Genomic DNA, 24,710 nt, shown 5'->3' on the forward strand with positions numbered 1-24,710 from the left:
ATAGATAAATATATACATACACACATTTTTTAAATAGAGTTGAGTTCCAACTCTACATATGGCTCACAAACTTGATTTTTTTTTTTCTCTCTCTCTTTTTAACCCAACAGTATGTCCCAGGCAACTTTCTATGTCCAAATGCACAACTCTGCATCCAGCTTTTGGACAGCTGCTTATGATTCCACAATATGGGCACAACTCTATCTGTTCTTATATTCCTATAACGATAGACAGACAGAGTATCTCCAATATTTTGTAATTCCCAACTAAACTATGTGCTTCTGTGAGCATTTCTGTAGAGTTAATTACTGGAAATATGTTTTCTGTGTCCGGTGTTATTTAAAATGTTGCTAAATCCTACGAAATCATCCTCCAAGATGTCATGCCCTGAAAATGGATGTGAGTACTCACTTATGCCTGCCCTCAGCAGCTCTGGCTTTTATCAATATTTTAATTTTGTGATTAGTTTGAAAGTGAAATCTGGCACTGTGTTATTTTGATTTGCATTCCCTAATCACCCAAGAAGTTGATCCTCTTTTCCTCACTTTCCCGACCTTTTCTCTTTCTTCTATCATTCACCTAATTTATCGTTTTGCTCCCATGTCTTTTTCCAATTTCCCTCCAGACTTCTCTCCAATTTCCCACTCTACAGAAACCGACTTGTAGAGGATTACAATTTAAACATCAGAAACAGAATGTGACAAAATGGCTGCACTGGAGAGTCAGAGTAAAAATTGGCCCCCGCAGGATCTCAGGAATGAAATGTGCCAAACAGCCTCCAAGCTGGGGATTAAAGTCTTTCTTCCATCTGGAATCTGGCGTCTACAAAACAGTCACCACACTGTGAGCCTTCCCAGAAAAAGTACTGCGTTGCCTGGCTACCCAGTAATGTATATATGACTTGGCAGCTGGCCTGGCTTTGCAGCTCAGAGAAAAATTCCAGGGTGGGATGCAAGCTGAGGTTCCAAGGACAAATGGGCTAAACAGTTTAACCCCTTCTTCTCAAGGAGATTGAATGGAGGAGCATTCCAGGCTCAGGAGACCCAAACCAGGTATTCAGACTCCAGGGTCTTCTTTTTTACAAAAAAAAATGTGCTTAGCAGGACCCAACTTGTCCATAAGCTTTGGCTGTAGAATTCATGAGATTTATAATCCACATGGCAGTTCTGTGATCCAGCATTCGCAAGAACATCTTCCTATTTAGACATAGCCTGGCTCAGATACTCATTTGTGTTGTGGTTTTGGGATGCTGATTTCTTGTTATAAACTGAGGCCAATTACACCAATCTGGGTCGGATTGTGTGGAACACCCAACTTACAGAAACTGCCTCAACAGAGTGGGAAGATGATATAGAAATGCTCTGCTTCTCTCCCCTCTACTTCTCTTTTGTATATATTCGGTCGGCTTGCCCTCCTTCAGGTAGTTCTCATAGCGTCACTGACACCCTACCCTACTCATTCCACTTAAGATTTCGCTATGGTTTCCATACTAGTTAGTATTCAAGGAGGGACTTACCAGCCCACAAGGTCCTGCCTCCATGCTCTGGCCTCACTGGTTTTCATTTTGCCTTTTCATTGTATCAAGGTAATTCCCACCTCCATGCCAGATCAGGACTGGCTCCTTCTCATCTTGTGGGGCTCAGGTTAAATATCATCACCTCGAAGAGGTTTTTGCCAACTATTTCATCTAAAATGGCAGCTAAATCAAGTCTCCAATCTCACTCTAGGCCCCAGACCCTCAATGCCACTGGGTTCCCTGAAGATGACTCTCACTCTCCCACACCCATTCTATACCCCCCTGTGTAAAAAGTATCCCCCTTTGTTACTCAGAATGTTATCTCATACTCGTTGAGGTGGGCACCTGTTAGTTTACCCACTCGATATCCATTCCCCTTTATTCTGGTCATATACTTTCTATTTTATGTGGGGAGGCAGGCTACCCCCACTTTTAGTCCTTGTAGTTTGAGCGGTGATGACATCACTTCCTGATCCAGAAAAAAGCCCCAGGTCTGTCCAATCAACATCTCAGGCATTGACTCATGGATAGGCCTGGAACTTTAGTGGAACTATTGAAATAGAAGCACTCTGTTGCCACTGGGATTGTTCAGCTGGTAGCACCCATGTCTGGAGCTGTTGGGAGCCATCTTTACCGCCTTGAGGGGAGAGCCTGGGACAGAATGAAGCCAGATCTGAGGAAAGTAGGTTCCAGAGGCTGAGACATAAAGATCCACCTTGATGACATCTTTTGAAATGCTGGATCTAACTGTACTTGAAGCTATTGACCTTTACAGATCTTAAGCTAATACATTCTCACTTATTTTACTTAAGCCAATCTGAGTTCATTTTTCTACTTACACCTGAAATATGTGGAACAGGTAAAAACCCTATCATAAGCCTTTGTAACTACTCCATTTCAAACATTAAAGTCATTCCCAACTCTTCCCTCTTCTCCATTCCCCATATCCCAAAGAGTTGCCATGTCTTGTGGAGTCTACCACATAAATGCATCTCCCATTTCGCTCATGTTTTTAAACTGTATGCATCCATTTACCATCTCTTGCACTGATCCATCTCCTAAGTTGCAGAATTCTCTAATGCTTGCTTGCCTCCACACTTGCTTTCTCCATACTATTCTCCAGCCAAAAGAACATCCTTCCAAAACACAAATCTGTCCCTCACCTGCTTAGAAACAAATCTTCAGTGACAAGAGACAGAAATATTGTTTGCTAAAGCAAAAATAAACAAACAAACATTAAAGTTGTTTACTGAATTAGGTAACTGAGAGGCCCAGGGGTAGTTGGCTTTAGGAATAGATGGACCCAGGTCCTCAGAAATTTTTATCAGAGCTTCATCTCTGTGCATCTCTAGGCTCTGGTCTCCCTAGCAGGAATAAACCCCAACACTTGCAGCAAAACTCTTAGGGCCGTTTCTTTGGCCTACATTGAGTCACATGTCCATCCTAGAGCCAATTGCAGTGGCTTCTGTTGACCAGGCAGAGGTCGCAGAAGCTGAGTAGAGAGGCCAGCTCTCCATAAGCCCCATATACTGAGAGGGTTGGAAAGGGGGTTCTCCAAAATGAAAAGGGTGTCTGACTGCTAAAAGAGTGAAGACTTGGTAAGCAAAACCTTATATCCACTACACCTATCCAAAGCATACCCTTAAGATCCAGTTCAGGCTCCATGAGGCTCACTGTGGCCTCCTCTGCAGCCACACTTCATCTGACTCCATCACTATACCTCTACGCACTTGTGAGAATAAACTCCGTCTGGCTCCCTCAACTCTCCCACCCTAAACTTTTTCACATGTCCACTCTCAAGTCGAATTCTTGTTCCTCTTATCTTCTTCTTTTCAACAAGCTCCAGATCAGTTTTTAGGCCCTCATTACATACATAAGTTACTTCCTCTAAGAAGGAGGTCCTGAGACACCACAAAGAAGATTTTGGTTTGAACTATGTAGCACTCCTCCTTGTTTCTTTGGGGATACTAATGCTGCCCCCTATTTTGGGGACTGCTTCTCCTCTACTCACATTTCCACCAAAAGTGGTCTATTGTATTATTCTCTGTGCCATGGGCTTAGTGTGAGGCCCAGGACACACCAGTTAAGAAACTTCTTTTCAGGATAAGGGAAGCAAGACACTTCACAGATGAATAACCTAGGAATAACACTGTTCTGACCTCATGGGGAAGTCTTGTGTGACAGCATGCTGCCAACATGTCAACTTAAGTGGGAGAAAGTCACAGCTGCTGGCTGCATTCTATCACCCTGAGCAAAGCTACATCCTTTCCCTCCCTGGGGTTTGGTTACCAGAGCCAAGAAATTCCCCCTCTTTGCCTAAACTACTGTGAGTTGTTTCTGTCATTCACAGCCCTCTATGACCAGCTACACCCCTGCCATTCTAGAGTGCCCACATGTGTTGATTGAAAACCCTCATTTTGAGCAGGAGGAGGCTTAAAGTGAACTAAGCCTGCCTTCTTTCTCCTGAAACCAGGAGAGTCCTATAGGACTACCTCGAGTAAACCACCATCATATGATCGATGTACCTTCGTACATAATACATTGATGTTAATATATGAGTTGCTATTCCTTGAAGGAACTTCATATAAAGGGACATTTCTGCCTACTGATGCCATGCTGCATGAGAATTCCATTTAAAATGAGTTGAGTTCTGGAGACACATCAAAACATGTGGTGGTCGAAGGATGGAATCTGGAGTTATCCTGCCTCAACTCTCGTTCTAGCTCCATAAAACATGCTTTGTGTCTGTAAACAAGTTACTTAACTTCTGTATACCTCAGTTTCTTCATCTGTGAAGAAGGGGTGATGATTTTTTAAAAAGTATGACCTCAGAGGATTGTGAAGAGAATAAAATAAGAAAATCTATGCAAAATACACAAAACCGTGCCTTACATATAGTCAGCCCCAACTAAGTGTAAACTATGACTTGCTGAATGTTGAATAGAAAGAAGTGACCAGAAATATTTGCTACTCCACCAGAAACGTGTGAGTGAAGAAGGAAAATATGAATGTGATCTGAATTAAGCTGATTTGTGTATTTCATTATCTGAACATACATGCATTCCTTGCTTTTCTTATAATAGCTACTATATATGCAATCCCATATGTTGTCTTTGCCTGCCAAAACTTCACTACATCTCTTCTGAAACATCCTTTCCTCACTCTCATTTCCTATAGCTCAGGGGGGCTGATCTCCACCCTGCTGACTCCAGGAGTGTGCTTTGGAGAGCTGAAACTCAATTACTGGATTTGTCAATGTGGGGGTTAGTGTTGTCCTTTCAGGAGGATGGTATAGTGGAAAACTTGATTGGAATGGGGTTAGGAAAGAAGGAGTTATGTGGAAGTAGAGAGAGGGACTGTAGAGTTAGATCTAACAAGGAGAAGGGAAATAAATGGTGGAGTAGCTGAATAGAGATACGAGGTCAAAGTGGACTTTTTAGGATGGGTTATATAGTACAGCATGTTGGTGTACTGATGAGAATGTTCCAGAAGAAGAGGAAATTTTGGCGATGCAAGAGAGGCAGAGAATGCTAGAATGATGCCCTTGAACAGAGAAAAGAATGGGATCCAATGTGAGAGGGTAGCCTTAGAGAGGGGTGTAGGAGTTCATGCATAGCAACAGGGGAAGGGAAACCATAGAGGCCCAGATGCAGATACAAAGGTAGTGTTAGAAGAATGTGACAGTCTCTTTGGTTTTCCAATAGTATTTGAGAAGAAAGTTCTGGTGCCAAGTGGCACACAAAATTGCCACACCCCGAACACTGGGCTTCAACTTGTACAGCTCTGCAGGAATGAGGTAGTAGTGTGCAGTGGTTAGTTAGGAATCAGAACTCTCCCTCCCCAACAAGCTGGGTTCAAAGCTTGGCTGTGCTGTGTATTAGCTATTGGACAAAGTACCTCTCCCTTTGGTGACGCGATTTCCCTACATAAAAAAAAAAAAAAAGAACTCTGAAAGTGTCCAACCAACAGGTTATATTGTGAGAACCCAATTGTGAGACTGCTTAGCTCAGGTACTTATCTTTGATGAATGTTGCCGATTGCTAGAAAGAGCCAGTATTCAATTGCTACTTACTGCTAGAATGAGACAATATTCAATGAAATTCAAGGAGAAAGGTATCAGGAAAGTACAGGGCTTACAAAAGGAGTATGTCTCTCACTTACTGTAGATTATTATTATTATATTATAAATAACATAGAATTAAATATACATTATATATTAATCACTTACTTAATTACATATAAGTATAATAATCTTATACATAATAACTACTAATGATATATAATCATATTGTAGAATCCACACACAGTCGCCATTTCAGTTGACTCTGTGAAATAATGCTTGGTAGGAATAAACTAGCAGAGAAATGAATAACAGTGAATTGGATATTTATTGACTATTGGAGATGGAGCTACAATTTGCAATCATCTGTCAGCAAAAGCTAGTGAAAGCCTTTTTCCTACACGTCCAGATAAATGTCCTGGGAAATAGAAGACATTGCATCATTATCAACATATTCCTTTCACTTGACGTAAACCTCAATCTGTCAGAAGCAAATTCTGACATTTTCGCTCCCTCCTGCTTTAAATGGTATTTCTAATCTTCTCTTGGTTTTGGATCCTGAGGGTTTTCTTACACCCCAGGACAAGAAAACTCGGTGAGATTGAGGGGGGTGGGGAAGAAGGGTGCTATTCATTTGTAAAGTGGTAGAAGGGCCACAGTGAAAAGAGAACCACAGGGTGCCTCTCTGGGAAATTGCTTCTGGTAAACAATCCTCCTTTCTTCCACCCCTTGCAGGGTGTGCATGCCTCCAGGGTTACAAGTAACCTAATTTGAAGGCCACAGCTCTAATGACCTTCAGGTCTCCGATGGATTTGGGAGCCTCCAGCCCTGCGGCCCACTCAGTCTCTCCTGGGATGCTCCCAGGCAGCCACCCAGACTGAGGGACGCCAGGAGCCTCCTTCCCTTAATCCCTCCAGCTGGGGCTGGAGGCCCTCTCAAGGGCAAGGAAGGAGGCCTTTTCCCCCAACTCCTCCACCCCTCAGCAGAGGGGGGATTGCCTGAGCCGACTGCACTGACGCTTAAGCCACAAGATTTCTGTACCAGGTAGATCTAGGGAATGCAATCTTGCTAGCAAGGGAAAAAAAGCATTACTGTTTCCACATCCAGGATTGGGGGAGGCCTTGACCTAATTAGTTTCCATATTCAGGAAGGGAGTAAGCACAGACCTTGTAAATGTTTCCATATCTGGGAAGGAGGGTAGACAGAGACCCTGCCTCCTTCCTCTTCCACCTCCTTCTGGAGCAGGCGACCCAGCAAAGCTGTCTCCAGCTGCAGTGAGAAGGATTTGGGCAAGAACTGGAACTTCCTATATCTTCCCTCCAGCCTCACTAGAAGGCCTCAGGTGGCTCCATACCAGAGAAGGAGCAAGGAGGGAAGGAGGGACAGAAGAGTCTCACCCTATTCACCCTGCAAATTGGAAAGCAAGAAGATTCCCATGCTCCAGCCCTGGTGCAGAGCCCCATGGGGCACCAGGAACTGCAGTCTGTCCCTTAGATGCTATATTACAGTGGAGTGACAGGTGGGTCCTGTCTGGAAGCCCCTATTCTCCGCATAGTGTCAATCAGAGGAATTCAGAGACCCTGCCTGTTACAGTCAGGTATAAATGATGAATAAAATTCTATCGGACACCAACAATGGAGCATTCATTCATTTAATAAGCATTTTGCACGCCCATGTCTCATGCGAACTGTGCTAAATTCTGGGGAATCACTGGAACTCATGACATTAGGTTCCTTTTTTTCCTGGATGTGATGGAGTGGGATGTGGGGACTCTAACAAAGTCAAAACAATTTTTTAAATGAATGGAGATAGGCAACGATTTCTGGGCTATGACGCTAGAAACAGCAAGTACGAAGACCCTAGAGAGAACAGTGTTGGAGGGATGGGTAGAAACTCGGTGTGGCTGGGGTAACTCACTGTGAGTGGAAGTTAGGAGATTACTCCGGACTAGGGTAAGGGTTTTGTAAGAGCAAAGGAGCTATGGGAATATTGCAATCCATAATAAGATCTACAACCATTGTTTCTCTTGTAATTATTGTATTGTCAGTTTCCAGAGAGCCAGACTGAAGTTATAGGGACGTCAGTGGGCAGAATCCCTTAACTAGAGAATATCCCTCAGCAGGGAGCAAGGTGAAGCAGGACTGTCCACACTCTAGTTCCACCACTCATCAGCTGCACATCTGGCCCAACCTTGATGAAGCTTATAGTCTAACATGGATGAAAGATGTCGCAATGTGAATGAGCTGGAGGTTGTATTCAGGGGAGGATAGGATGCTTGAGCAGCAGAGGAGGGGATACCACCCAATGGTCAGCCTCTGCCAGGCAAAGAGCTCCTGGAGGGAGAGCCAGCCACCCACGCATTTCCCCATTTGCTGAGTTGGCAAGTATGTTCTTGGACCAAATAACGGCTGTGGGGTGGAGGGGCTCCAGGTGGGAAGAATCAGGAAGAATTAAGGTGATAGCCCATTCCTAATCTACCACAGTTGTTCTGGCTTTGAAAGAAATATGTCATGCAACTTGTCCTGTCCCCTAGTTCTCTCTTTCAAATAAGATTTTTAAATTTTTCTTATGCTAAAAGGGATATGTGTCCATCGTGGCTACTTTATAAATTACAGAAAGAAAATAGTAAAGGGAAAAAAATTAAAATCACCTATAAGCAGACCAACCAGAGATGATTCCTGGAAATATTTTGGAGCATTTTCATCCATGTTTTTCAATGCAAATATATTCATGAAAACCTCTAGTATGAGCATACTATCTTTCATTCACTCAACAATTTTTAACTGAGTGCCTCTTATGTGCAAAGCATTGTTTCAGGTACCAAGGATCCAGCAGCGAACAAAACAGACAAAATTCCTAGCCTTTATGGAGTTTGCATTCTATGCTATATGCATATCATATTTTTCATTTAACATGATTGAATCAGCACTGCCCATACTCTCCTTAAATATTCTTTAGAGACATGACTTGTAATGACAGCTTAAGTTTTCATTGTATGGATACATAAAAATGTAATTGCCATTCAGAAATTTTTGGATTTTCAGCTCATTTCTATTTTTTTCATAAAAATCCATGTATAGTCATTGTTTTGTGCCTTGCTACTTCCAGTCTTATGGAGAATCTCTAGGAGCAGAGTTATTTGGTCAATGAGGAGATAACTGAAGGTTCTTAACATAATCAGACAACACAGGGCTAACTACTCTTAAGGGTTAGGGCTATTTATTTCATTTTATATGTATATATAAAATACATATATATATATATGTTCACATTTGTCATAACTCAGGGATAGAGTATTTCATTTTGAGATGGTTGATATATTTCAAAGTTGTGTTTATTAATTAGTAATATTAATTCTGAAGCCGCTTTAGATCTTATCGTTACTTCAGTTATTGAGTTTATAAACATGAATTAAGTTCTTGGGATATATCATGTGTGGTTTGGTTAAGTTTTGTATGTTTGCTGGTTTTTATTTTTAAATAGAGTTGGGTTTTTTTGTTTGTTTTTGTTTTTGTTTTTTGGGGGGAAGGTAACAGCTAAACAAAATGCCAAACTTCCGATACTTTCTTGGACCACGACCACATTTAAGGAACTTTAAAAAACCACATATTTTAAAAGTGCTTATGGTTGAAAATATGAAATGTTTTCTAAAGAAAAACAAAATTGATTTCTTCAATTGATTTAACCTAAGTAATTGAAAGACTGTTCATTCATGTAGCTAACTCAATTTTTGCTTTCTTTTTCTTATTTATTCAGAGACTAGAAATGAGAGATGAACTTTCTTGCCTTTTAAATTTCCAAACAACTGATCAGTTTAGAACGTCTTATTCTAAAGAAAGAACGTTGTTTTTCTCTATCCATCCACCCATCCATCCATCCATCCATACATACATACATTTATCAATCTATACATCCATCAGTCTATCCATTCAGATTTTGTCATCATCAGAAACTGAATTATGTTTGAAATCAAATAGTCCTTGTTGTCATCACTAGCCCCTGTCCCTTCAGGTCTTCCATCCCTCCAACACACACAATTCACACATAAAATTCTTTGACCATATTGGCACATTTAGTCTACTACCTGACTTTATGTTTCTCCTTGTCTAATTGAGATTCCATGGTCCATTTTGACAACAACTCTGTATTAGTGTTCTATTTCTGTGTAACAAACTACCAAAAACTTAGAGGCTTAAAATAACACCATTTACCATCTCACAATTTGATAGGTCAGAAGTCCAGTTAGATTCGACTGGGTTCTTTGCTTAGGGTCTCACAAGGCTGAAATCAAGTTATGGTCTGGGCTTTCATTTGACAGCTTTCGAGAAGAATTCATTTCTGAGAATCTATTTCCACATCCCTGTCCTTCACCATTACTGACTGTAGTTGTCAACCTCCAAGATGGCGCTCAGCTATCCTCATTTTCTTGTGAACTGCTCTCCCACAGCAAGCAGGGATGACCTGTGTGACCCATACGATGTTACAGAAATGACACTGTGTGACTGCTCTAGCTAGGTCATAAAAGACATTAAGAGTTTCTGCCTCGTTCTTTCTTGGATCAGACTCTCTGGAGGAATCTGGCTGCCATATTGTAAGGATACTCAAGTAGCCCTGTGGAATGCCATGTGGGGAGGAACTGAGGGCTCCTGACAACAGCCAGCATCCGCTTGCCAGGCACTTGACTGAGCCATGCTAGAAGTGGATCACTCCCCTGGTCAAGCCTTCAGATGACTAGAGCCTCAACCTACATCTTTTCTTTGCGTTTTTTCATTGTTATTATTGTGGTAAAATTCACATAACACAAAATTTACTATCTTAATTTTTAAGAGTGCAGTTCAATGATATTAAATAAATTAGTGTTGTTGTGCAGCCATCACCACCACCATCCCCAGAACTCCTTTTGTCTTGTAAAACTGATACTCTGTACTCATTTAACAATAACTCCCCATTTTCTCCTCCACCAGCCCCTCCTGGCACCCACCACCCACCATTCTTTTTTATCTATTTGTAACCAAACAAGAAGAGAGTTCATCTGCCCAGCGCACAGCAGAGCCAAACATTGAACACTGAGAATTACAGGGGAGTAATTAGTGTAGCCATGCAAGGAGAATGAGAAGCTGTCGCTTCAAACCCGAACTCCCTGATGGCTTACTATTGGAGGGGTTATAAAGGCAAAAACTCATGAGTAATCCTGAGTAGGGGTTCAGGGTCATGGGTTATGTTGACTGGTCATGTTGTGCAAGCTTCAGCAATTTTCTTAATCTGATTTATTTAGTTCTTGGCGGCACCCTGTCCAGGGTCTTTGAGACTGTGGCCAGGTGGTCTTCCTGCTTAGAGTTCTGCAAGACATCTTGGGATTGTGAGTCAGTTATGTTATCTTAAAAGCAGGGGGAAAAAAACAAAACAAAACAAAACAGAGCTATACATTTTGTGCTTAACAGGCAACATTCTTCTGTTATCTTAAGCAGAGTGTACTTTTATGATCTTCCCTGAAATGTGCTTTACAGGGAGGCCTCCAGGCCCCAGGATGTGACCACATTCCAGTATAACTATAACTCTTAAGAGAGCTAATTTAATAATTTTATTTTTTTTATTCTTTATGTATTTTTTAATTTAATAATTTTAACTAAAAGCCCAATTGTAGTATACCTATTCTGTTATGATTCGCTATTGGGTTCAACTATAAGTACTTCATATAAACGGAATCTTTTTGAGATGGACTGCACAGGGATTCCAATATCTCCAAATCTTTGTCACGCTTGTTATTGTTATTGTTATTGTTGCTGTTTTGTTTTGATTTGATAGTAGGCATTGTGTGAGCTGGTTGAGGCAGTAGTTTGCTGTGGAAGAGTTTTAAGCTGGAAGACACACATCTGTGCTTTCACATTCATCTGGTGGCTGATGAATGGCTGGGAGGAGATAAGGGAGGATGCATCAGTTGGAATTTACTGTAGCCATTGTAGGGGAGAAGATGGCAGCTGGCTCTAGAGTGGACCAATGGGGATGGAGAGAAGTGGAGAGATTTGAGAGTGATCTTGATGGCAGGGATAGAAAAAAGATGGCAATTGGGAGAGCATTTTTATGTCTGGACATTTCACTAGAACATGAACACAAGGCCCAGTGTCCAGATGAAAATTTCAGGTCAACAGCCTTCCATGGAATTTCCCCCCGATTCATGAGCTGAATGGCGCCTAGAGCCCAAGCTGTGTATACATCAGTATTTAATAATTAAGGAAGGGACCTGTTTTCTTGAAAGGGCACATTGTGCCCAGTGTTCAAGAGAATGCCTATTTACAAAATGTAAAAAGGTGTGAGGACTAGCTGCCTGTTTTGCAAATATATTCCCAGTTCCTAGTTTTAATAAGTTTTCCCCTAATATTCAGAGTACTGACCATCTTACACTTGCATTTTCTAACACAGTGAGTATATTTCATATCACCGAACAAAGTATGTCTATAAAGGATGATTCTCAAGCTGAATAAAAAACAAATTTAACTGTAAAACAATAAAAAGAATTTCACTTTTATTACTTTGTCACCTCACTTTATGGCAGTGGTTCTCAACAGGGAGCAATTTGGGCCTCCAGGGGACATCTGACAATGTTTCGAGACAGCTGGGGGTGGATAGTGCTACTGGCATCTGGAATTGGAGGCCAAGGATGCTGCTCATCATTCTATGACCATAGAACAGCCCCCTACAGCAAAGAGTGATCCAGCCCCAAATGTCATTAGTACTGGGGTTGAGAAATCCAGCTCTGTGGATACCTAAACAAACACACACAGCAATTTTCAAAGCTATTGCCTGTTTTGCAATGAGTTATATTGTCTCATACTTAGAAAAACTGTACAAACATGACTTCCGGGAAAGTTGAATTGCTTCCCCGTGGTGGAAATTCTAGAGCTCTCACTGCCTATGAGCCTAATGGCTTTTAATAAAAGGGCTTAGGTTTTTTTTCTAATAACAATGGGGAGGTGATGGTTGGAAATAAGTGAGTGGTAAAATCTTATTTGTGTGAGAAATTGATTGTGGGTGGGCAGGAATGGGAGCAGGATACCATCAGGAGACCAGTGGAATAATCCAGGAGAAAGATGAGAGGGGATAGACCAGAGGGCCAACAAAGGAGGTAAAGAGAACTGGTCTGAAGGGGGTGTTTTGGAGGCATAATAAACAGGACTGTGGCTTGTAGTATATAGAGACTGCGGATAACACAAGGTTGCATTGACATCCACGCTTCTGCCTCACAACAGTCATAGGTGTTTTTCTTCCTCAAGAGAAGTGTAGGTAGAACTTTGATTCCCAGAGATTTTGAAAGTTAATGAGCAGCCAAAGTTTCACCCTGAGAACAAGAAATCAGTTTCTTACAGAGAAAAAAGACCAGCTTGGCAAGGAGAGTTCTGGAGGAGACTCAGGCCATTTCTATTCCTCTCCTCCTAAGCTCTCCTCCTCAGGAAAGACTGAGGCCCACAGGAGGCAGATTTGGGGAGAAAACTGGAAATGCAGATTTGGAGAGAAGACTGGAAATGGGCAAGAACAAATCTCTTCTGGGAGCCAGGGCTACCACTCCATTCCCTGAGTAACAGAAGGGCCAGGGTTCCTGCTGCCACCCTACCTGGGCTTGAATTACCTGGGGACCTCCTGGCATGTATCATTCATCATGGATTGTTTTGCATTCATTGTGATTTCTAAAAACATTGTATTACAATATTATTTATCTTGATTACTGAGTTCTTTGGTATCTCCTTAAGCACTGGGAGACTCACTTCACCCCAGATCCTGATATTATGAGAAGTACAGAGTGCTGGTTCTTACTTTTCCAATTTTAGTATATGGGTTGCCGAAGAGAGCACTAGTTCTTATTTTTCAACTGAGAGGACAGATACAGAGGGAGAAATGACCCCAACTCTCTAGAGCTAATTAAAATCCTGAGGCAAAGTCTAGAGCATGATGTATCCAAAGGTTCACTTTCTCCACTCCACTTCTGCTCAAGGAACGTAAGTTTTCTTAAGTTGATATTGACCTTGAAGGGCAAGCAACGACTGAGCAATCCAGAATACAGAGAATTTATGTGAAACAGATTTGGCTTATAAAAGAACTCATGGCATGTGTCAAACACTGGAGATAATAAGGACTTGGTATCTCCCACTGGAGGAAAGAAGGATGTTCACAGGAAAGCTTGGAGATCTTTAGAAATGACTTGCAACCATCTATGTAGCTGTGAATTCACTTTGTCAAAACACAATGAGCCTACTATGCTGGTATGGGCCTAATTGCATCCTCCTCCAAATTCATGTGTCACAGTCCTAACCCCTAGAACGTCAGAATGTGACTGTATTTGGTGATGGAGTCTTTAAAGAGATATTTGAGGTAACATGAGGTCATTAGGGTGGGATTATTTCATAATCCAATGACTGACACCTTATAAGAAGAGGAAATTTGGACCTACACAGGTACACAGGGACGACCATGTGGGCACACAGGGAGAAGACAGCTGTCTAGAAGCCAAGGAGGGAGGCTTCAGGAGAAACCAATCCTGCTAGCACCTTCATCTGAGACTTGTAGTACCCAGAATTGTGCGACAAGACGTTTCTGTCGTTTAAGCTGCCCAGTCTGTGGTACTTCGTCATGGCAGCCCTAGCAGACTAATACGACTCAATATCTGCAATGAAAGACAGTGCTGAGTTTATTTTTTACCATAATAAGGGAGAGCTATGCTAGTCAGGAAGTCTCTCCATGCAGATGGACTGATTTTATGAGATTTGGAGTTCAGAGGTTGGAGGGCCTTCAGAGACATAAACAGGTTGACATCATCTGTAGAACTGTGGTTTCCCGAGTGAGACCCTTGTCGATTGGTTGGTGTTCTGAGGCGTGTGTATCAGAGTGAATCTATCCTTGATGGGCCCTTTCATTGATGACTTTCCAAAGAAAGCACTGGCACTGATTATTTGGCTTCAAAAAGTGTGTTCACTGGGGTGAGCTGTCATTGATCAGTTGAATGGGTTTAAAACGGATTCTGATAGCTGCTTGTTTCCCTGACTGCAGACTACGTCATCTTTTTCTAAGTTTATGGGGATTGCCTTATTCTCAACTTGCTTGACAATCGAGGCCGCACAAGACTTTCATCTCCATGAAAATAGGAACGTGATCTCATCTAAATGCATATCAGCAGCTCAAACATGACTGATATACTCACCTCCTGAATGTTGGAAATTATTACTATTCCTTGCTCAGTGTTATTATTATTCCCTGGGAGTACTTGTCTAGGCTCTTTGAATGGGGATGGCCGAGTCAGAGGATATGCACATCTTCAACTTTGGTATCTAAAAGTAGAAGAGGAACAGCTGGACAAGAAAGTGGGGACAGAAAACCAGGAGAATAGAGGGCCAAAGAAGGCACTAGAAGAAAATGTTTTTAAGAAGGAGGAAGAAGCCAACTGTGTTGATGGCCATGGTGAAGTCATGTAACCCGATGACAGAGAAGTGACTATTATATCTGACAACATCATGGATTTTGAGCAGAGTAGCTTCAGAGGCATGGGTGGAAGGAAGCCTGTTTAGAAAAAACTGGTGAGAGGATATGTCCTAAAATATAGTGTATTAACAGAAAATTTGAGGTATAGCAAGGCCAGCAGATAAGATTTTCATTAAAAAGAAAGTTCGTTACTCACATTTCCTAAGAGGAAAGGGTACACCATGCCATGGGGGCCACACAGAGAAGCACCAGGGTTGGTCTGGAGGTAGAGGGAGCAAGGGGTAACTGGACAGAAGCCTTTCTTGTGGCTTCTGTGAGAAGGAGCAGGTGAGGCAGAGTAACCTGGCTTAGGATTGGCTAGGTTAAATAATTTCAGTGGATTCTGGGGTATAGGGAATTTCTCTAGTCCTCTGGTACTTGACTCTGGGGTGATTAGAGAAAAGCAATGGTGGCCCAGAGTGTGAGAGGCTGATAAGTGGTTAGGGGTGTGTGGAATCTGGATCGATTTATTTGTTTGAAGAGCATGTCCCCAGGAAGAGGACTACTCCTGAGGGGGAAGGCAAAATGAGGGAGGCAGGAAACAAAGCACAGTGACTCAGGCATATTGTTGGTTTGTCCAGAAAAGGTGTATCCAGCATATATATGTTAGGCACATGTTAAAGCATCAAGTTTACAGGAGCTAGAAACATGGTTAATACGAAATGAAAGGTGAGGAACAAGGCATAGGAGCAATGAGTATAGATACATCTTTAGAGAGAATGTGGGCTCCACAAAGAATGAAAAGTCGTTATGGCTGAAGTGTGGAAAGCCGTGATGTGAGTATCAAGATAAAGATGAAGTCTGAAACTATGTTCTGGAGACATGCATTTCCAAACCAGAAAAAAGTTGTCCCTGGTAATAAAGTCTGTCTTGCAGATCAATCCCTGGATCCTGGTTTTCACCAGTTTTTCTCCCATATTGGGAGGCCTGATAATCTTCCTCCCTCACATTCTAATAAAACAGTTCAATGTCCTAAATCCCTTTCACAGTGACCAGCATAGAGAAAGGGTGTCATTATTGCCCATTGAACTAAATTCCAATATATATCCTGAGTGTAACTATACAGCATGAGAATATTTTCAGTTATTATTTCTCATCTCACTGCATCTATATCAAGGCGCACACACACACACACACATGCGCGCGTGCGCACACACACACACACACACACACACACCTAAGAACACATTGATGAACATTATCTGATTTTTGGAGTAGTAATATGATATAGTGATTCAAAAGGTGATGCAAATGTAGCTTTCAGACACATTCAGGTATGCCTTATGTTCACCTATTTTTAAAGTCAATTGCCACTCCCGGGACCTTCCAAACATAACTTGGAATCTCCACTCTGTGTAAGCTTTGGTGAGGAGTTGGGTTTTCAGTTAAAGAACCACAGGAATCTTTTGGAGGCTTTTAGATAGAGGGATAACACAGTCAGATTTTCATTTTAAAAAAGGTCACGGAGAATGGATTTGAGGGGGTAAAACTCAGGGGGGATAGGATGTGATTGCCGGGATCCAAGCTATGTTAGTGGTGGCCTTCACTGTATTGGAAACAATGAGATCAGGTCTGAAGAAAGAGCTATTTTGGCAAGGCTGGTGATTGATGGGTTATGTCAAGTGTGGAGAGGAGACTAACAAGGGCAACACTCAAATTTCTGCCCTGGGCCCTTGAGAAGAATCACAGCTAAATATATGTGGATGATGAGTCCTCTGCTAGACTAGGAACATGTTTAAGTCCATGACTGACTGGGCAGAGGATTTTGTGAAGGAAATAGAGCTAAGTGTGTTCACCTTCTGGCAGGAAAGAGATGAACTCTCGAAAGTAGGGCTGGCTACATTGTTTACAGGACCTTGTGCAAAATGAAAATTGTTCAAAAAACAGTGAAAAGTGTGCATCAAAGGTACTAAAATATAATACTTCTTCCTTCCACTGTGGTCTCTCTCATGATATGTCCTGGTAATTTTCCTTTGCTAAATAATGCTCTACTCCCTGGGGTACAGGGATAATTGTGGGGCAAGTGCGAACCCTCCCAGGCAATTAGGAGCCCTCTCCATGATTCACTGGCAGGTAGGTTCCTCCTCCCATCTGAGCCAGAGTGAAGCATCATGCCCTTGTATTTCCCCTTCCTATCCTAACATTGGTGGGCAAGTGATTCTCAAAGATCTAAACCAAAGTTGGGTGAGTCCTGCCCTCCTCAAATCTCCCACTAAATGCTCCTACCTTCACCTCCATGTTACCTCCTAGTCTGTATGTCTGCCTCACTCTGATAAGGACACTGGATTTAGGGTCTGGTCAGGTAATCCATGATGACTTCATGCCAAGATTCTTAACTGAATTCTATCACTGAAGACCCCTTTTCCAAAGAAGGTAATATTCACAGGTCCAGAGATTTGGGCACTATCTCTAGCATCTAGCACCATGCCTAGCATACTATATATGGTCCCATAGTTCTGATGTAAATGAGTATGCAGATGAGGCTTGTCCCATTTTCCTTCAGCTTTATAAATGGAGGATGTCGTAGAAGCTCAGAGGACCTGTATTATCACTGGTTCTTGAGTGTGAAGTCCTTAATGGCTGGGATCATGTCTTTGTATCTTCTCTTCTGTAGAATCTTGCCCAGGGAAGGTGTCTGCTATAAGTTGAATATTTGTGTCCTCCAACAAAAAAAAAAATTCATGTTGAAATCCTACTCCCCCGAGGTGATGGTATTAGGAGGTGGAGCTTTTGGAACGTGATTAGGTCAGGAGGATAGGAACTCTCATGAATGGGATTAGAGCTCTAATGAAAGAGGCCCCAGAGAGCTCCCTGCCTCTCTGTAGAGCAAACTTCTAATTACTGAACACCTGCATTTCTTATCATTCTGTGAATTCCTTCCTTCCCTCTGAAGCCACAGGGTACCTTACCTTATTCCTTAGCTCAGGATGCCATATGTACCTCATTTTGCCTTTCTGTTTCTAAATTTTTTATGTGTTTGGGTTCTCTGACTCTCTCATGTATGTGGGGTTCCCATATGTATGTATGTAATCAAATTTTATTATTTTCTCTTGTTAATCTAGAAGGGTAGAAGAAAGCTTCTTCATTCCCCCTCCTCCCAAGGCCATGAATGTTTGATAGCAACTATATCTTCAGGATCTAGCACTGTCTGACACATAGAAAGCCACTTCCCCTCCAATCATTATTGGTTGAAAGATAGACTAAATGCATTAATAAATGGCAAGGATGCATAATCCCAGTGCCAGGTGCTTGTAGCAGCTCCTGAATTGAAAACCTATGACTTCGTGTAGTGTTCAGAGATGAATATAGCTGACTTTTTAATTCCTCTATAGAGACCCCGTACAAGAACAGATTTTAACACATACAAAAGTCTTCCATAAACCACTAATGAAGGGAGCGTTAGGGCTGTAGGCAGTCCTTCCCATCCCCCAACCAGGTTAGGTTGATGTCAATGGTTCTGGCTTTTCTTCAAGTGCTCTTTGCTCTTGTTAGCTATAGAATGCAGGTTCAGTCTGTTACCATGGAAACTGCAGCTGGAATGGGGAAGAGGAGGGAAGCTGAGGAATGGGCAGAGACTGGAATTTTCCAGCTCCGGAGGCAGACTGTGTGTGAAATCAAAAGAATCAAAAGACCAGACCAGCACAGAGTCAGTTTTCAATAAATATTTTTGAAGTGACTGAATGAAAATGTGGGAACTTGAACAAGTGACCTCCTATCTCTGAACCTCTTTCTTCATTTGTGAAATAATTATCCTGCATAAGAGGTTTCAATGAAAATAGCGTAAATACAAACCTTGACCCAGTGCCAGGTGCTTTATAAACAAAAATTTGTCAAGCATGGTCTTCGGACCTGCTTCATAACTGTTTGGAGATAATTATTTATAAATTCTGGATACTGTTTTTCCCTTCTCCTATTCTCTTTCCAAGGGGAATGAAATTATCTTTCCTCCCCACCTTAACACCTTACCTTCTCATTGGAAAGCCAGATAAAGTATAGGAAACCCAGTATGCTTAAATGGGACATACTAATGCTAAAAAAAAATTTGTTGTTGATCTGAAATTCAAATTTAACTGGGTTATCCTGTATTTTTAATTGCTAAATTTGGCAACCCTACTTCTCCTACAGACTATGACAGATGAAAAAGTTGGTTTTATCAGCTAATCTAGCAGATGATTCACTACAACAGTAATTCTAACTCTGAATATAGTACCCTCTTTTAAGATTTCATTCTTTTTCAGTCATTTGAGAAATATTCATGGAGCATCCATTCTGTACCAGGCACCTTTAAGGTGCAATGGATACTTGCACTGATAAGTGCCTACCTTCTCAGCGCTTGTTTTCATGCTTATCATAGAATCATATACTTTTTCCCTAGAACATAATGAAAGCTATTCAAAATATGATGTGGTAGAATTCTAATAGAAACTAATTCTTATTTTTAAAGAATTAGTTCTTCCAGAGTTCACAACTGTCTCCCCGTCCCCCTCCCCCCTCGCCCCCCAACACACACACACACAAAATTAGCTCATTGTGTCTGAATACACATCACCAAGCTCTATAGTAGACAGCTGGGTACTGCTAACGGCTATCCCACGTTTGGCTTGTTGCTCAACATCTGTTTCAGGTTCCGGCTATGAGCTTCTTGAGGGCAGGACCTGTCTAATCTCACTGCAGGTTTCTCAGATGCCCTTTCGCACAGCTCCGCTCAGCGCGCCTGCGCACTACATACAAATGTACCTACGTATGTATGCAAGTGCTCGCTGACCAGGAAATACTTGTTCCTGGGCCTCACCCCTGTACTCCGTAAGTGGGGCAGTACTTGGAGATCAGCGACTCTAATACCAGGGTAAATATAGGCCATGGTTGTACTGACCGGTCTCTACAGAGGGACTGGGCAACTAGTCCACAGTTGTGGGCGAATACTTGGAACTACCCAACACCCCAGCTTGGGCCTAAACAGGAAGGCTGGGCCCCCATGCGCATGCGCAGATGGCCGGGGGTGGTGCCATCTTGAGCCGTCGCCAGAAGTGATCTGTCAGCGTTCTCGGTGTAGCTTTGGGGCCTGCGGTGTTGGTGGGCTCGCCTCACAAGGCTTCTTCTGGATGGAGGCTTCCTTGCCTTTTCGGTGACTCTTCTGGTGACCTCCAGACTGCAGTCCCGGCGTCCCCGTCTGGCCTCAAGCCTCGCGCCAGGCCCAGCCCGACGGAGGTGAGGTGTTTGCCAGTGACTTCACAACCTTGGTTCCCACACCGCCTCGGTTCTCCCACAGTTCCCTCACCCTCTCTGTGCAGTGAGGCTGCTACTTGGCCGGGCCCACCAGAGACCTCCAGTCTCGCTGCCAGGGTCTTTTAGAAAGGGAGAAGAAACAAACTTCCAGGAACTGCAGAAGTCCAGGGCCCAGTTCCCACAAGAATTTCTTCTGAACATGAGATTTCTTTCCATTAGCATTGACTTGAATAGGAGAAAGACTGTGGGACGCGTCGCACCATATCTAAGACGTGGAGAATAGATTATTGGAATATCTAGCTGCCTCTGAGATGTAAATTTACATACGTTAAAACTTCTCTATTGTAAATGTACAACTCAGTGCTTTTTAGCACGTTTGTGCAACCCTCACCTCAATCCCATTTTAGAACGTTTCCATCACCCATCCAAAATTCCTCCAAGCTCATCTGCAGTAGGTGGTAGCCCCCAGCCCCGAGCAACCATTAACCTGCTTTATGTCTCTTTAGAGTTCCCTTTTCTGGATGTTTAATGAAAATGGAATTGTAAGAGGTGATATTTTGCGGCTGCATTCTTATACTTAACATCACGTTTTCTAGGTTCATCCATGTTGTGATTTTGTCAGGAGTTGGGTCCCACCTCTTCTGAAGGAAGGTAGTTTTGGTTCAGAATTTCTCTGCTGGGAGTTTAAATGAACTGTGAAGGTTGTTGACTATGTTCGGGCAACTGGAGGAATGCTGTGGCCTCCTTACCTGCCATCTTAACTTTGGCTCAGTTTTACCAATTTCTCTTTTCCCTGGGTCAGGCATATTTAATTAGGATTTTTAGATTTATTACCGAAGAATCGTAGAGAGTTTGTTAAAGATGCTGACTTTGTTTACTGCCTGACTTGCCATTGGATCCAGGTCCTCTCACTTTCTAGTTGTGAGACTTTGAACTACCCACCAACCTCTCTGTGTCAGTTTGCAGGGGATAATTGTTGTTAGGTTAGAGGAGTTACTGCATGAAAAATCTTAGAATAGTGCCTGGCACATAGTTCAGCTAAAATTGTTAGCTATCATTATCTTGCAGGGATTTTTTTGGGGGGGCGGGGCGGGGTGAGGGTGATGGGTCAAAAGATGGATGCTATTGCAATCCACTGAGCTAGGGTGTAAAATTTGTTGAGAAGCCTTTGTTGAGAAGTTTTTTATGACTCAGGTCAATTTGTGGCACATAATTGTTTGCTCCCAGGGAGTTGGTAGGAACTTGATCCCTTATACTCCTCAAACCTCCAAGATTATTTTGATAGTTTTGGTACTTCATATTTTCTGAGGAAATTATGCATTTCATTAATATTTGCAAATTTATTAAAATTAAATAGTGTAGTGCTAAGAGTGGAGTCTCTGAAGGCAGAAACAAGGGTTAGAGGCCTGAGCTCTTATTAATTTTGGTGTTTCAGGCAATGTGCTGAACCTCCTGAGGCCCCAGTTCATCCACAGAATTGGGTAACAATGGCATCCTACCTTCCCCGGTTGTCAAGAGGATTAAATGGAAATCTTTTACTTAGCACAGCACCTGGCAGTATAGGGAGGGTTCCATAACTGTCAGCTGTTATTTTCATTATGCAGAGTTCTTGCCAATTAAAACAGCTTAGGGATTGTAAATCTCTGTGAACCAGTTAACTAAAAGGAACTGGGAAGCCCTCCACTGTTTTCTAGGCCTTGGAACACATAATGGAACAGAGAAATTATTTGTTCCTTGAAAGTTGGAAGAGAATTTCCATTCCTACTTCAGTCACCTTTTAAAGTCATGCTTTTTTTCTTCTTTTTGGGGGTACTTTTTTTATAAACGCCCCTCCATTTCAATAAGAATTGTAAATTTAATACTAAATGTGTTGGTAAACCTTTTCTTTAAAGGGCCAAATAGTAAATATTCCAGGTTTTGTGGGATATATGGTATCTGTTGAAATTGGCTCAGATGTTGTAGTGTGAAAGCAGCCACAGATAGTATGTGAACATGGGTGTGGCTGTGTCCAATGAAACTTTATTTATGAACATTGAAATTTGAATTTCATATAATTTTCGTGTCATGAAAAATATTATTCTTTTGATTTTATTCCAACCACTTAACTACGTTAAATTCATCCTTTTTTATGTAGACTATACAAAAACAGCATGCTGGATTTGGCCTGCAGGTGATAGTTTGCTGACCTCTACTATAGGATTTCATGACATAGTAACTAGCGGTATGATCTGGGGTCAGAAAGACTTGGTTCTGATACGTATTAATTGGATATATTTGGGAAAATTACCCAGCACTCTGATCTTCATGTTCTTCATCTTTCAAATAGGCGTTATACTAACATACCTACCTTCTCAGCTTGTTAGGTTGAGATAATACATGTGAAAGATCTTGCACACCGTTAGGAGTCTAGTGAATCACATATTAGCTATCTCACATTCTTTTTTGAGAGTTGAATGGCGTACGTGCTGGAAGGTGAAATTAGATGACCTGGATTTACATCTTGGCCACTTTTTAGCCATATGACTTTGGGCCGGTTACCTAACCTCTCTATGCCTCCCTTTTGTCATCCTTAAAATAGGGATAATAATAGTACCTACTTCAGACAGTTGACTTTAAGATTAAATAAGGTAACACTTTATAAAGTGCTTAGAAAAATTCCTGGCACACATACATTCTCAATATTTGCTATTATTTCACAGTAAAATATATTCGAGGTTGAAAACTCCTGTGCCATATTGTTAAAAATGAAAGACTTTTGTCTCTTTGCTGAAGTGATATAATTTATAAGGCATAGGAATTATTTGTTCCATGAAGTGTGAAGGAAATTGCCCATGAATGGCAAGGGCTTAGAACACTTTTTGAAGAAAGCACTCCCTTGACATTTGCCAAGTTTTTATTATGTGCCTTCCTTTCAAGAATGATCCATTTCATTACGGCTTTCAAATTTAATAGCCTAGAAATGTACCCAGTGGTGGTTGAGAGCTCAGGTGTCTGACAAATTTGGGTTTGATTCTTGACTTAACACCTGGTAGCATGTAACCTGGGACAAGATACTAACCTCTCAAGGCTCACCTCTAGATAATAATAGTATCTACCTTATAGAGTTGTTAAGAGGATTAAAAATGATGCACATAAAGTGCTTGGCACCAGGACTGGCTGGTTGTAAAAGTTTAATAAATAGCTATTTTATTGTCCTCCTGGGCAGTCTTAAAGTAAGACCCATTTGGAATTGAAAATGATTTGCTAGGTTCTTACATGGGCAGCCTTTCCTCTTATTCTAGGTATGGAATATTTAATAGTATTATAGGAATTATTTGCTTTTGGGAGATTGCCTTCATGAGCCTGTTACTCATCAGTTTATGTTTTCTCAAAAAAGGGGTCATTTCTTAAAGGTTTTCACTGTATTTGTATAGGATTGTTTTGGGATATACATAATAAGCACTGTAGATAGAAAGATCTAGCTTTGAATCCTGGCTTTCTCAACCTGTTAGATTATGACCTTGAGTAGATGACCTCTCTCTGAGATGCAGATCTCTCATCTATAAAACAAGTATGTTATAATTTAATTAAGATTATTGAGATAACTTACCCAGATGTATATATTTTAATAACAATTTTTATCCAGCTATAATTCGCATACCATACCATTCCCCATTTGTAATGTACAATTCAGTGGTGTCTAGTATATTTACAGTTGGGCAACCCTTAGCACAATCAATTTTGGCCATTTTCATTACCCTAAAAAGAAACCCTCACTCTTCATTTCCCCCTCCCCAGCCCAAGGCAACTATTAATCTACTTTCTATTTCTATAAGTTTTGCCTATTCTGGACATTTCATATAAATGCAATCATAACATGTGGGCTTCCTTTCATTTAATATAATGTTTTCAAAGTTCATCCATGCTATAGCATGTATCAGTACTTCATTCTTTTTTATTACCAAATATTCTGTTGTGTTCATCCATGCTATAGCATGTATCAGTACTTCATTCTTTTTTATTACCAAATATTCTGTTGTGTGGACCACATTTTATTCATCCATCCATCAGCTGATGGGCATTTGAGTTGTTTCCACTTTCTGGCTATTATGATAAAGCTGCTGTGAACATTCATATACAAGGTTTTATATGGACACATTTTCATTTCATCTAGAAATGGAATTGCTGAGTCCTGTGATAAACTCTCTTTAACCTTTTATGGAACTGCCAGACTGTTTTCCCGGCGGCATCCAGATTGTTTTTTAAAGCACTTAACCCAGTGCCTGACACAGACAGAGCTAGTGCCTCATACAAACAGCTATTCTGGTAACACATTTTTGTTGTAAGAAACGTGTTCCTGAAAGCCACCCTTCTAATTTAGTTAAACAAATTGGCAAGCCTTCTGCCTTTTTTAATGCCCTG

General features: G+C 41.5%; 1 protein-coding gene across 1 annotated transcript in view; it reads right to left on the reverse strand.

Annotated features, from left to right (window-relative positions):
• The window catches only part of LOC120617061 (peptidyl-prolyl cis-trans isomerase A-like), a 35,652-nt gene that overhangs the window by 10,027 nt on the left and 915 nt on the right, over positions 1-24,710 (reverse strand). The gene's annotated exons all lie outside the window — the stretch shown is intronic.

Source organism: Pteropus medius, unplaced genomic scaffold, assembly GCF_902729225.1.
Source record: "Pteropus medius unplaced genomic scaffold, Ma_sr-lr_union100, whole genome shotgun sequence".
NCBI lineage: Eukaryota > Metazoa > Chordata > Mammalia > Chiroptera > Pteropodidae > Pteropus > Pteropus medius.